The sequence below is a fragment of the Vombatus ursinus genome, unplaced genomic scaffold, assembly GCF_900497805.2.
Source record: "Vombatus ursinus unplaced genomic scaffold, bare-nosed wombat genome assembly UNPS02014449.1, whole genome shotgun sequence".
NCBI classification, from domain to species: Eukaryota; Metazoa; Chordata; class Mammalia; order Diprotodontia; family Vombatidae; genus Vombatus; species Vombatus ursinus.
Genome location: NW_020954227.1, coordinates 1,148,597 through 1,162,908, shown reverse-complemented (window position 1 = coordinate 1,162,908; position 14,312 = coordinate 1,148,597). Strand labels below are relative to the sequence as shown.

General features: G+C 36.4%; 1 pseudogene; it reads right to left on the bottom strand.

Annotated features, from left to right (window-relative positions):
* Nucleotides 1-8,598: 8,598 nt before the first annotated feature.
* On the bottom strand, nt 8,599-9,367 carry LOC114042423 (annotated as a pseudogene).
* Between the last annotated feature and the right edge of the window lie 4,945 nt (nt 9,368-14,312).

Here is a 14,312-nt window from a genome sequence, read left to right as displayed (position 1 = left end):
TTACTTGAGTTTTAAACTCTTTGTTAAGGTAGAAGTCTGCTTCCAGTGTGGAGAATGTACTGTCCCAAGCTTTAGGGGTTTTGTGCAGCTGTTTTCAGAGATATTTCTAAGGACCTGTAAATTTTCAGTTGTTCCAAGGTGATATAATCAAAGGAGAGGTGTTTACTCCTTTCCTTGCCTGTGCTCTGGTCTATGAGTGACCACAAGCAGTCTTTTTCTGCCTTGGAACTGTGAGGAGGATTCCCTCTCCACTGCTGTCACAAGCTCCACTCTGCCCCTCGACAGCCACCCAGGACTGTGACTCAGATCAAAGCACAGGCAAAGCAAAAGAATCCTGCCTCAGCATCAGCAAAGAGATCCCTGCAATCTCCTGTGATTAGCCGCTTGATCCCCCCACCATCTCTGAGCCTAGAGCTCCAGAAGTAGCCTCTATTCTGGTGCTGTACCAGGACTCAGGCCAGATTGATTTCCTCTTTCACTGAAGTCCAGCAGACCTTTCCTACTGACCTTCCAAGTTGTCTTTGGCATTTGTGATTTGAGAAGTCTGGGAACTGCCACAGTTCCCTTTGATTCAGTCCCCTGAGGCCTACTCCAGGTTCACTAAGGCCTTGTCTTTGCCTGCATGGCCCATGCTGAACTGCGTTGTTGCCCAGTGCAACAAATCTTTCCAATCAACCATCCAGGTTGTTTTGGACTGGAAATTTGTTTCACTCTGTATTTTTGTCTTTTTGCTCTAGAATTTGTTTAGAGACATTTTTTTTTTTTTTGCAGGTATTTGGAGGGGTTTGGGGGAGATCTCAAGCAAGTCATTGCTTTTACTCCACCATCTTGGCTCTGACCCCTCCCCCCCATTACTCCTAATCTTATTGTGAAACCATCAGCATCTTTTTTCAGTGCTCCTGGCTTTTCTTTCAAAAATTTAACTGTCACGGCAATCGGTATATATATTTTATGTAAAATTTTTTGACATCTTTAAGCATCATGGAGTTGCCTTGTGCCTCTCTTAATTTTACCAATTTATATTGCCTCCTAATATGAAATTGTAATTTTATCTTCTACTTTTTTGAGTTGTCTGAACAATAATAGGTTTTGTTCCATCAATTCATTTTATTTTGAATTTTTAATAGTTTTTTGGATGTAGCAAATTGTTCTCCTTACCTCTCCACCCTCACTTTATTCATTCTTCTCTTCCCCCCCTTTTACTGGGGAATTTGATCATTCATATTTAGGGTTTTAATTGTTAAAGTTGTATTATCTTTCATTAAATACTTATATCTTACTGGAGTGTAGGGGTGTTCAGGGAAGACTAGCACCTCTCGTGTGAGGGCTGCCAAAGCCTTTTCAGGGCTGCTTTCTACCTGTCCATCTGATTCCCCCAACTCTCATCTGTGACTCCAAGAAGCTGTAGCATGCACAATGGGTACACCCTTATTTAAGCATGCAGACTAAACAGATTAAGGGTCTCTGAGGGGTCTCAAATCCAATGGTGAGTTAGGAAGTTGTCTATCTCCAGCATGTGAAGACTTCCCCCAGCATAATGGGTGGATGAAAACAATGTGTTTCAATATCCATGAATGTTGCTGCAGCAAATGCTATAGAGCTCTTGGAGCTTGGCTAGACATGAAAGATGTCAGACAATGCATCCCAAGCCATCACCAGTCATCTTGACTTTTGTCTTTCCATTGGACTTTGATGACTGGAAAAGTGAGACAGACCAGTTCATGCAACACTGCCTCACTTATATCCAATTTATGTGTGAATCAAAAGATATCACCCATACCATTTTACCATTTTTACCTACCTCAAAATCCTCTAATGACAGGCAAGTGATGAAAAAACAGGTACAGATACACTGGGAGCTATAGTCACAACCCTTCATATAAGCAGCCCAGGCCACAGGATTGTCTTCTCACTAGACAATACTAGAAAGAACAGTGGGATTTGGCAGCCCCCTGGGTGTCTGAGCAGTCTTTCTTAAGGACAGCACTGCTCACATCCTGGCATGACAAAGGGACTAGAAAAGGTACCCCCCAAATGTCTGCTTCACTCAACCCTGGCCTGCTTACCACAGTTGGAAGGGATCCCACACTTCCATTGAAACACAAAAAAAGTACAAAATTTTTTGAAAAGATGATTCCAGTTACTATTGGTATATGGAATATGTGCATGCTAATGCACAACACAAAATCTAGTAGACCTGAAAGAAAAACAACTCTTGTAGTGAGAGAAATCAGCAGGTATCGAATCCAAATAGCAGCCTTGAGTAAACAAGGCTGGCAAATGAAGGCCAGCTTACTGAAGTCAGCACTGGATACATGCTTTCTGGAGGGGCTGAAGTGATGGGGAGCACCATAAATGTGGAGTAGGTCTCCCAAAAGGAGTGAATGAGAGTCAAGTGGCACTTGCAAAAATGCACTTCGTCAATGGCAAATGCTGATAAGGTCAAAGAAAAAATGTGAAGACCTGGAGATCCTCATTATCAATGTACCAAAAGAGCATCAGCTTGTAATTCTGGGTGGCTTTAATGCCAGAGCAGTCACGTATTACCAGAGATGGTAGGGAGTCCTTGGCTGGAATGGAGTCAGAAATAGTAACAGTTACTTAGTACTGAAGATTTGTGTTTCTCATGACATTCTCATCACCAACACTGTCTTCCATTTATTTAAATGCAATAAAACTTCATGGATGCACCTGTGCAGCAAATATTGGCTTTTAATAGACTACGTCAATGTAAGGAGAAGAAACAGACAGTGTGTGAGAATGATGAAGGTGACGTGTGGCACAGGGTACTGGACTGATACCAGATTTATCGTCTCCTCATGTAACAAAAGACAGCTCCAAGGCAAGATGACTGTCACAATACTTAATGTCAACAGATTAGAGTTGTTCTCTGAGGGTGAACAGTATGTTGCTAACTTGGAGGGGAAGCTGAGTCAACACATGATTGGGAAGAGAGGAGCAGAAAACTAGTGGGCAGCTTTCAGGGATATGGTATAGAGCTCTGCATTTACTCATCTGGACCAGAAAACTCACAAACTTCACAATGGTTTGATGAAAATGATGGAAAATTTAGAACCTGCTAAGCAAAAAATTAGAATTTTACAGGGTTTATTAGCAGGATAATTCATTCTTTAGGAAGACAATGTTTAACTCAATTAAAAGTAAAGTACAAGCAAAGCTTAAAGAGATGTAGGATTCTTGGCTCAGTAATGAGGCAGATAAAATTCAGTGTTATGCAGAGAGTAACCATCCAAAGTGCTTTTATGATGCCCTGAAGGCTGTTTATAGGCCAAAGACCAATCTCAGTTGCTCAGTGTTGATGGAGTCACTTTGATTAGTGATAAGGTCATTATCTTGTAGAGATGAGTTGAACATCTCTATAGGATTCTCAACAGACCATCATCAACTAATGCTAAAGCCATTGACTGTATACCTTAGGTTGAAGTCAATCTTTTTGTAGCCAAACTTTCAAAGGAAGGAGAGATTTTGAATGCAATTAGACTCCTCTTATGTGGCAAAACACAGGGTGCTGATTCTATTTCAACTGAGATTTACAAGACAGGATGTCCACTACTCATACAAAAACTGACAGATTTTCTGGGCTATGTGGCAAGAGGAAGTTATCCCTCAAGAATTCAAGGATGCCTCCACTGTTCATTTCCATAAAGGAAAAGGAAATATGTTGTCCTGTGACATATCACAAGGGAATCTCTCAATCATTATGGATAGATTCTTGCCAGAGTCCTCCTTAATAGGCTGATCTTTCACCTGTAAGATGGCAATCTACTCAAGAATCAGTGTGGCTTCAGAAATGGCTGAGTAATGGTTGATATGGTGTTTGTTGTCAGACAATTTCGGGAGAAATGCCAGGAGCAGAGCAGTGTTCATTAATCTAAACAAGGCCTTTGATATTGTTAATTGTGAAGGCTTGTGGAAGATCATGGCAAAATTTGGTTGCTCAGAGAAGTTCATCAGTATTATGTCAGTTTCAGCAAATGGAGAAATTCTGAATTCTTTCAGGGATATACTTTCCCGGGATATACACATAGATGATAAGGTTGATGAATGCATTGCCAGAGCTAGCTCAGTGTTTGGTAAGCTGGTCCAAGGAAAGTGTGGGAGAGAAGTATTATACTACCTCCCAAACTGAAGGTCTGACTTGATTATTGTATGTCTGTGAACCTGGACGGTTTACTAGCACCATGTCAGGAAACTGAATTACTTCAATCTGAATTGTCTTAAGAAGATTCTGAAGATCAATAGTAAAAGTACCAGACACAGGTCCTTTCTTGAGCTGAATTGTAAAGCATTCAAATCCTACTGCCGAGAGTGCATCTCTGATGGATTGGTCATATCATTCAAATGCCAAACATAAGTTTTCCTAAAAGACTATTTTTTATTTAACTCATACAAGGCAAGCACTGATATGGAGGTCAGAAGAAATGATATAAGGACAATCTCAAGGTTTTTGTGAAGAACTTTGGAGTTGATTGTGATATATGTGAGATATGTGACATTGACTCAAGACTGCGCAGCATGACATTCTCTCATCAAAGAAGGTGCTGTTTTATGAGTAAAAGCAGAATTGCAGTAGCTCAAAGGAAATGTGAGATTCTCAAGTTTAGAGACATCTCCACTCCCAACCACATCTATCTACCTCATTTAAAATGTTTAAAATGGTGAAGCATTTCTTTATTTCCCCTTCTCATGGGGAATACCTTACAATAAATATGCATAATGGAGAAAAAAATCACATTGGCCATGTCCTAAAATGTGTCTCATTCTGCATATTTATTCTATCACTTCTCCATCAAGAGGTGAGTAGCATTAGTCATCATTTGTCCTCAGGAATCATGTTAGCTTATTGCATCAATTAGAATTCTTAGTTATTTCAAAATTGTTTGTTATTACAATGTTATAGTATAAACTGCTATAGTTATTATAGTATAAATTGTTGTTATAGAACAAATTTGGTTCACTTAATTCTGAATCAGTTCATATACATCTTTCTAAGTTTCTCTCAAATGTTCTCGTAATTTTTGACAGCACAATAGTATTATTATGTTCATATACAATAATTTATTTAGGCATTCCCCAATTGATAGGCACCCTATTCATTTTTAGTTCTTTGATACAACAAGAAGAACTATTATAAATATTTTTGCACATGTAGTACTGTGTCCTTTTTCTTTTTCCTCTTTGAGGTTATGAATCAGGTAATGGCATTGCTGGGTCAAAAGGTATGTATAGTTTATTAACTTTTGGTGTATAGTTCCAAATTGCTTTTCAAAATAGTTGTACCAATTCACAGCTCCATCTACAGATTTATTTTCTAATATTGTGTTCAATATTTGTCATTTTTTGTCATCTTTAGTAATGTGATGAGTATAAAGTGGGACCTCAGAGTTGCTTACTATTTGATAAAAACTCCTGGGAAAACTTTACGAGAGTCTTGCAAAAATCAGGTTTAAACTCACATTGCACAGCATACACCAAGATAAGCTCCAAATGAATAAAAAAACTAAATATAAAAGCTCACATTGTAAATTAAATAAATTAGAGGAGTCTTTGGTTAGCATTTTCTTACATTCATAAAAATCTGAATCAGGTCCCCCTCACCCACGTTTTCTCCCATTGTCTTCCTTAATCCTAAATTCCTTGAGTTTATTTTATTCTTTCCTTTTCGCTTCACCTCTCCTTTCCCCTCTCCTTTCCTAACTCTCTCCAGTTTTCTGTCTCTTTTCCTCTTCCTCCGTTTCCAGTTTTTATGTATGTTACACGATCTCCTCAGTCTCTTGTCATTTGATCACCTTCATTTTTCTATTTGAGCAATAGTAATTTGAAAAGAAAAAAAAGTTTTCGTTCTACCACCTTTCTTACACCTTATCTTTTCCAGTATTCTCTAAGGGTCTATTCTCAGGAATGCAAATTCTAAATAGAAGCAGCGGGATATAATGGGGTATAATGGGTTCTGTTACCCTTGTTTGAGAAGCCCAATTTTCCTTTCTTATCTTTTCCTCCCATTCCTCTTGATGTCAAGCTAGACTTCCTTTGAATCTATGAACGCTCTCTGAGTTGTGACTTTCCACCAGTTTTGATCATTTCCTTTCCTGCCTGGGAGTTAGTATCAAGATTTTACTTCTTCTTGTAAAAGATGATTTCTTGAAGTGTGCATTCTGCCTCCCCCCAAACCTTGCCATGCATCAGAATGCTTCATACTGATGATGGATTGTTTCCCTTTTGTTGGCTGTATTCAACTCCATTTTCTGCTTCTGTGATCTGTGCCGATGATTCTCTACAGCTGTGCCAACCTTTTCTTTCACCTCTTCTCTCAATTTCTGATATGGGCAACCATATTAATAATTCCTTGTCCTTTCTACTTCTTAGCAGTATTTCCTAATTATTGATTTACTAATACAGAGATGACATTTTCCCTTTGAAATGTTATTTACCTTTTTCTACCATCTTTCCTCCTATTTTTTTCCAATTTAAAATTTCATTCCTTTGATTCTTTAGCCCATTTATTCTCTGTTGTTTTTACCATTCTTTCTCAACATGATTTTTGTTTTTCCTCTAATGAAAACCAAACAACAAATAGAAAGACTTCCCAAATTCATGTCCATGTCTAGCCTTAGCTACGTGAAAATAAATACCTCATTCCTTGATCTTTCATTACTATCTTAACAAATTTAATTTTCTGCTTTTTGTTCAATTTAAATATATGAACTTTTGGGTTCTTTTGAAAGGATAATCCAACATTTTCACCTTTCCTGAGTATCCAACTATTTTCTTTGATTTTTTTTAACCTCAGCTTTGCAAGATGTTATTTTTCCATGTCAACCAAAATACTTTGCTCTTTATAATACTGTATTCTATTTTTTCTTCAATTCATTTTAACTATGGAGTAATCCTGTGTTATTCTGTGGTTTTTCCTTGGAATTAGAAGGTTTAATTCTCCTTTATGCCTATGTAAGTTGTTCTTTGATGATATTCTAAAATTTAATGATGATGTATCTTGGTAAGATAAACTTGAGATTTGTTTCTGATATTGTTTTATAAATTCAATCTGTATTTTGTCATATGCTTCCAATATTTCTATATTATTTCTTGGAATGTGATATTCAGATTTGTGGTTTTTTTTGTGAGTTTGGAGTAAGGCTCCTAACTTTTAGATTTCTTCCTTTCTTATTTCTGTTTTGTATAACTTTAGTGTATTCATGCATTTTTAAATTTAAGATTTTGTTTTGTTATATTTTCTTTTGTCTCTTAATTTTTTGCATTACATTTCTACTCTTTTTTTCAGATAATCTACTGTTATAAGGAGCATCTCTGTTCTTTCAAAATATACTAGTTTCTCTAATTTGTCTTCATTTCTTTGATATTTTCACATAATTCTTTGTTTTTCTCAACCATTTTGAAAATTCTTTGTCATTTCAGAGGAATTTGTAAAAAAATTTTTGAATATTTTCATTTCTTCAGGGAATTTTGACTTAGTTTTCTTTTACTATGAAGTATTTTTTTCTATTGAGATTGTTCTTTTCTTTCATGTTTGATAATTTTTTTCCTTCTTCAGTCAGTTTTTTTTTCTGTTAGGAAATTAGAATGAATCTCCATGGTATTTTTGAGGAATTTTTTTTCTTAATTGTTTATTACTAGTATTTTTACTTCAGAGGGTCAGTACTATGATACTATTTTTAAAAATCCTCACTGCTTACTCTCTATTGTATGAACCCTACCTCCTCAGCTTGTTACAGTCTATATCCCCCAGACTACAATGGGAACCAATTAAGATATTGCTATAGGGAGACTGTTTAGATATGTAGTAGGACCTATTTTCCACCTTTATCAGTTCCATTCCTCTGGATTCTACTACCCTCTCTGCAACTGAGCCTCTTCATTCTCAGAGATTGCCCCCTTTGGTTTAACACATAAGCTTGGTGTATATCAATATATTTTAATACCTTTTTCTGAGGCTATCTGGTGTTCAAGCAGCATGCTACTTTGACCTAAACTCCTAAATTTTGAAAATGGATTACTTAATTAGCAATCTGGAAGTGTCAAGTGAACATTTATATAACTTTTACTACACTGGAACTCAAGTTACTAGTCATGTAACCATGTAATATCATTTTTTTATATTATTGAAACATATAGAACTAAATTAACAATTTTTACAAAACCCTATAGATTTGTGTAAAAGCATTTTGATCCTCTTAGGAAAGTTTCACCAGTTCTTACCTGAAAAATGTATGTAACTTTTAACCTTTTTTCTCAAAGTCATCCTGTGTGACCTTTTAAAGTTTCCAACCAGCAATTATCCACTTTCAACTTAAAACGTTTAAACATAGGACCTTGAACCTTGTACATAGCCATGTCATTGTCTACTTCCTATTTTAATGAGAGGTTTTGACGTGTAATAGGGAGTTATGAGATGGGACAAGAAATTAATCAGGTTCTCCTACTGACAGCTTCAAAGAAACTTCTTAGCCACTTGGTTTGAGTCTCTTGTATCTGCATTAAGAACACAAGGACAAATTTTTGTACTATAGTCTTTTTTTTCACAATGATAAATTTTTATTTTTCAATCTTTAATAGTTCTTAGACAGATGCTTGAACTGGTGGTTCATAGCCATCAGCCCTTTCTATTTTTGTGCCCGTTTTGTCTTCTGAAGGATTTCCAGAGCCATCACCTTCACCATGCAATTCCATTAGCTTTCCCAATTAAAATTTGGGCTTCTTGAGCATCTTGACTTTTCGGACAAATACATCATGGAGCGGGTAAATAAACTGGCAAGCCTTTTCTATGTCTTTTCCAATGCTGTCTGGAATTAGTTTATTGACAACTTCTTTCAAGTCATTTGTCTGCACCTCTCAGGTCATGATCACCATCATTTTCTTATGAATTTGATGGACCTGTTGGTTCTGGGCATAAAAGGTCTTATGGATCTGGTTGTTGCACATTTTGGCAAAACCAACACAAAAGAGGTGGAGCAAGTACCCATCAGTAGTTTTGACATCAACATGGGCTTCAATCATGGTCTGTCACTTTTTGACAAAGGAGCACATCTTGTCTTGGGTAAGGTCCATTCCATGGAAATTCGTCAATTTTTACCCTGAATGTCTTCAGTAATTAACTTGAATTTATGAAAAGCAACCTCATCATTATGCAGATCAGCAAAGCTCACTTTAAAAACTCTGCCCTTGTAGAGGCAATTTTTGTTCCTTGGGTCTTGCCAATATTGGGAATGTTGAATATAGCTGGTGCTTTTACATCATACCAATCGTTCTTTGAAAATGGATCAACTACTTTCTTCTTGACTCCTTTTTTGCTGTCTTTGGTGAGGCACTTGTTCCTGCCCTCTGCCATGATCCTGCTCTGAAAGCCAAAAGCTGTACTACAGTCTTGATCATCTTATTATTAAAGATTTGTCTATAACCACATTATATCACTTAAAGGACCTTTAGGAAAGACAAAATAGAAGATGGAAATAAAAAGATTCCTCTTTCAAGAAGTAAAGTTTTTCTACAAGTCTAACAACTAAGAAAAATAATGAATGTGTGAACTTTTAAGCATCTTGTAACTTTAAGAAAGGTATTTAAGGGGGCAGCTAGGTGGCGCAGTGGATAGAGCACCGGCCCTGAAGTCAGGAGGATCTGAGTTCAAATCCAGCCTCAGACCAAACACCTGACACTTACTAGCTGTGTGACGCTGGGCAAGTCACTTAGTCCCATTGCCTAGCCAAAAAAAAAAAAGAGAAAAAAAAGGAAGGTATTTAAGTCTAAGTGACAGGGCTTTTGTGTGTGGGTGATATAAAAAATTACTTTTTTGGTTATAATTTTGTTTCATCTAAAGCAAGGGTGGCTACAGGTCTCTGTAGCTTTGCTTAGAATGATTATTGTCATTTACAGTGAATTTTTTTGTCAGTCAAGCAATAAACATTTATTAAGCATGTGCTAGGCACTGTGCTAAGTGCTAGGGATACAAAGAAAGATGAAAGACAATAAATTATGCTTTGTGTTCTGCTGAACTTATTTAATTTAATCTTTTCATACTTAACACATTGTGCATAAGAATAATATTATGGTACTGATTTATTTCTATAAGAAAGTGAGATTCCAGTCATAAAGTCTTCAACTCTCATCATCTATAGAATTTCAACAAGAACCAATGGTCTTATTGTTCATTGCAACTAAGGTAATGAAAAGCTATTAAGAGGGCTAGTTGAGTTAATATCCAATGCTTAATTTAAATCACTGAGATAAGATATGGTTATAGACTAAAACCAATACAAATGTTATGTGTATGCATGTAAGTATGTATATATCCCAGAATAGCATAACATCATCAGGCATTTGAAGTGCCATATAGTTATATATATATATATATATATGTAATATGTACAAATGTAAAAACAAAATATATGATATTTATATATAGTATATTATAATGTAAGGTCTGGAATTCCCCTGACTGTGGAACCTTGTACCTCCCCTATAAAAATAGGGTGTTTTTTTGATACTAAAGGAAGAGGCCACAGAACTCTTGATTGATTATAGGTAGTAGTTTAATTAATCATTATGAATGATTACAAACAGGAGCAATCTTCTGTCTGGGGCAGCATCCAGACAGAATGTGGATCCTCACTAAAGAACCACAAAATCCCTGAGGTAATTTTAGAAAACAGAAAGAAGCAGGAGGAGCTAGAGGGTACATTACTACTGATTGGTGGATATTTTTGGTTTTCGACTTAGTAATGAGCTTGGGAGTTAAGTCAATGTTATGCCCAAATATAAGTTTGTGTATAGATCATGTACCAGTCACATATTGGTCACAATATACTTATTAAGGCTTTCATAGGTCATAGTATCTTAAGTTTTGACTCACTGTCTAAAATATAATTTAAACAGGTCACCATGTTTGGGCTTCTATATTGCACAGAGTTTAAGTGTTAATGGCTTTTCATTTATTACTGTATTTTATGGCTTTTTCCCAATATAAACCCTACATATACATATACTATAGAAATTTGCAAGCATTTCTATGAAGTAAAACCATACAGCACCTACTCAATTCCAGTGCTATGCTAATAATACATCTCAGTTTACCCTTAGAATTATACAATAGCTATTTTAGATATTTGCTCAAACCATTTCCTTTTATGGTTCCTTCTAGGGTAAATGCTACTGACCATGGAGGAAAGAGTATGGAATAGTAGAACTGGAATAGATTTCAGAGATCCTCTTATCCAGCACCCTGAAAGCTATATGAATCTACTCTACAGTTTGGTAGAGAAGAAATCTTCCTAGTTTGTGCTTTGTAGTTAAATTTCATGCAATTGGTCTCCAATGAAAATGTTATATTCACTTGGATTTCTTCTCTTAGCTCTTTTGTCTTCTCCGAAATTACAATGTGCATCACCAACTGTAATAACAATCTTTCCTTCATCCTGAGTTTGCCTTTCTTCATAGTAGTACTAAAACATTTCTTAAATAAGGTTATTTTTACATCTCACATACCTGTGCCAATTTCTGAAAACCAGGACTTACTCTACATATTTGAATTTTGTATTGTCTTCAATTCAACTTAAAGAGAGCATTTATTAAATCCTTATTTTGTGCCAGGCTCTTGGAATACAAAGTCAAAAGTTAAATAGTTGTTCCCACCCTCAAGGTAACAATGGAGACAACATGTCCACAGATAAATAAATAAGAAATAAGTTCAAAATAAATTCATGGCAGAGGGGACAGCTGTGACAGTTAGGAAAGTAAGGAAAGGTTTCATGAGAGATGACATTTAAAATGAGGTTTGAAGGAAGCTAGGGGTTTCAAGTATGGACCATGAGAATAGCATGATATAGAATTACATGAACTAACCAAGAACAAGGGGGCACCATTGGAGATAACACTCATTGTACTAGGTATTTCAGGGATGTCTGAGTTACAACCCAGAGAGAGACCGGAGCTGCCTTGGCACTTAGCTCATGACCTACATTTCTTAACCCCCAGCAACACAGGTATCATATCATCCTCCTCAATTCACAACTATTCCTTGGAGCATTCATATCATAAAGTGACTCATAATCTTGACCAACGAAACCAGAAGTATTTAAATGATACCTGTATAAGGGAATAAATATAAGTGAACAGCTCCTGGATTTACTATGTTTTCAGACCAGATAAGAATGGGACAGTTCATTTTTATATCTAGTTCAACAGATTTTCCAGTGGTAGTTGAACAACTTATAAAGGCAGTACTAGCAGAAAATGCAGGGTCTATGAGTGTTTGATTTATGTGATGCGGTGAAGCTTCATGCCTTTTTAAAAGGTTGAATCCATAAGGGACTCCTATCCTTCCTCTGTTGCCATCAATGAAAATGACTTATTGTGGAGAAAGGAAATCCCCACTGGTGTTGAGAGTTGGGGTAATAAAATCTTTCAGAAATATCATAAAAATACATTACATGTCAGTGTGAGGAGAAACCTGCAATATTGGGAAAGATGCAAAGTGTTATTGGCTATATATCCTATAGATAATGATGAGCATTCTGGGATAGTTTTGGGTACATAAAAGGTAGAAACTTAGTTTCAGTACTCCATCGCACTAACAATATCACTGATAAGACTGTTTCCCTCCAAAAAAGCAGATTGCTACCCATTTGTGCCTGTCTTTGTGACTCTTGCACAAGTCCTCCCATAAATTCACTACAGAAATGTCATTCACCCAACTTGCTAGATTGCAACCCATGTGAGTTTCACTATGTTCTGAAAAGTTATTCTATCTCAAGTTGCCCTATTCCCAAGCTTTAGTTATGGTTTTACACAAATTGACCATTGTCATATCCATAGACACCAGATCCATAGAAGTTTCTAATACAAGATGCTTCTGAATATCCTAGTGCTGTCAATACTTGACAGTATTGATTTTAAAAGGCTGATATTTATTTTCCTTTTAAATAATTTTCTTTTACATTATGAATTTAATAATCAACTAATATGATAATTTTAGCATATAAAAGACAACAACAACAAAATTAGTTGTTTTCCAGACTGTTGAATTGAACTAATTCACAGTTCAGCCAATGGAATATTAATGTGTATTTCCCAAAGCCTTGTCAACATTTATAGTTTTATTTTTTGTCATCTTTGCTAATCTAGTGGATATGATAGTGCTCCCTCTTGATTCCTCTGTATCCTTTGGCATGTTCAATCACCTTCTTCTCCTTAAATGCTCCACTTTAAACTTTTGTAATATTCCTTTCTCCCTCTGCTTGACCACTCCTTTTCAGTCTCCTTTGCTGGATCTTCACTGAGGTCATGTCCACTAATCATGAGTATCCCCTATGACTTTGTCCTTGGCCCTACTCTGTCCTCCCATCTATATTTTCTTGTTAATCTCATCAGTTTTTTCATCTCTATGCTGATGTTTCCCTGATTTACTTTTCTAGCCCTAACATCTCTCTTGACCTCCAATCTTTCATTTCCAACTGCCTATTTGTTAACTTGGACTAGATGTCTCATAGATACCTTAAACTCAACATGTCCAAAATTGAATTCATCTCCCTCACTCCAAACCTCCTCCTCTTCCTAACTTCGCTATTATTGTTGAGAGTATCACAATCCTTCCAGTTACCCATCCTCTCAACCTAGATGTCATCTTTGACTCTTCACATCTTACAGATCCAGTCAATTGTCAACTCTTGTCATATCTACTTTTATAATATCTTTTGTACATGTCTGCATTCTCCTCTAACATGGACATCATTCCCTGATGATGCAGGTCTCCATCATCTCATGCTGAGATTATTGCAATAGCCTGCTAAATGATCTCTTGCCTCAATCCTCTCCCCACTCCAGTTAACTTTCTACTCAGAAGTCAAATTGATCTTCCCAAAGTATAAATCTGACCTTGTAACCTCAATATATTAACTCCACTAGCTCCCTGTTACCTCTAGGAGCAAAACTAAAATCCTTTATTTGGCTTTTAAAGCCCTTTTTAACCTTGCCCGTTTCAACTTTTGCAGTCTTCCCCTCCACCCTCACTCTCATGTGCTCTGCAACTCTGTGATACTAGTCTCCTCCCTCTTCCTTACAGAGGGCATTTTATCTCCCAACCCTGGCTGTTTACAATGCCTAGAATACTCTTTTTTCTCATCTCTGCATTCCCTGGATTCCTTAAAGGCTCAGTTAATGTCCTGTTTTCTGCAAGAAGCTTTTCCCAGTCCTCCTTAAATATTAGTTCCTTCCTCTGCAATTATGTCCAATTTTTCTGCTATATATCTTGTTTGTACATAGTTGTTTGCATGTTATCTTCT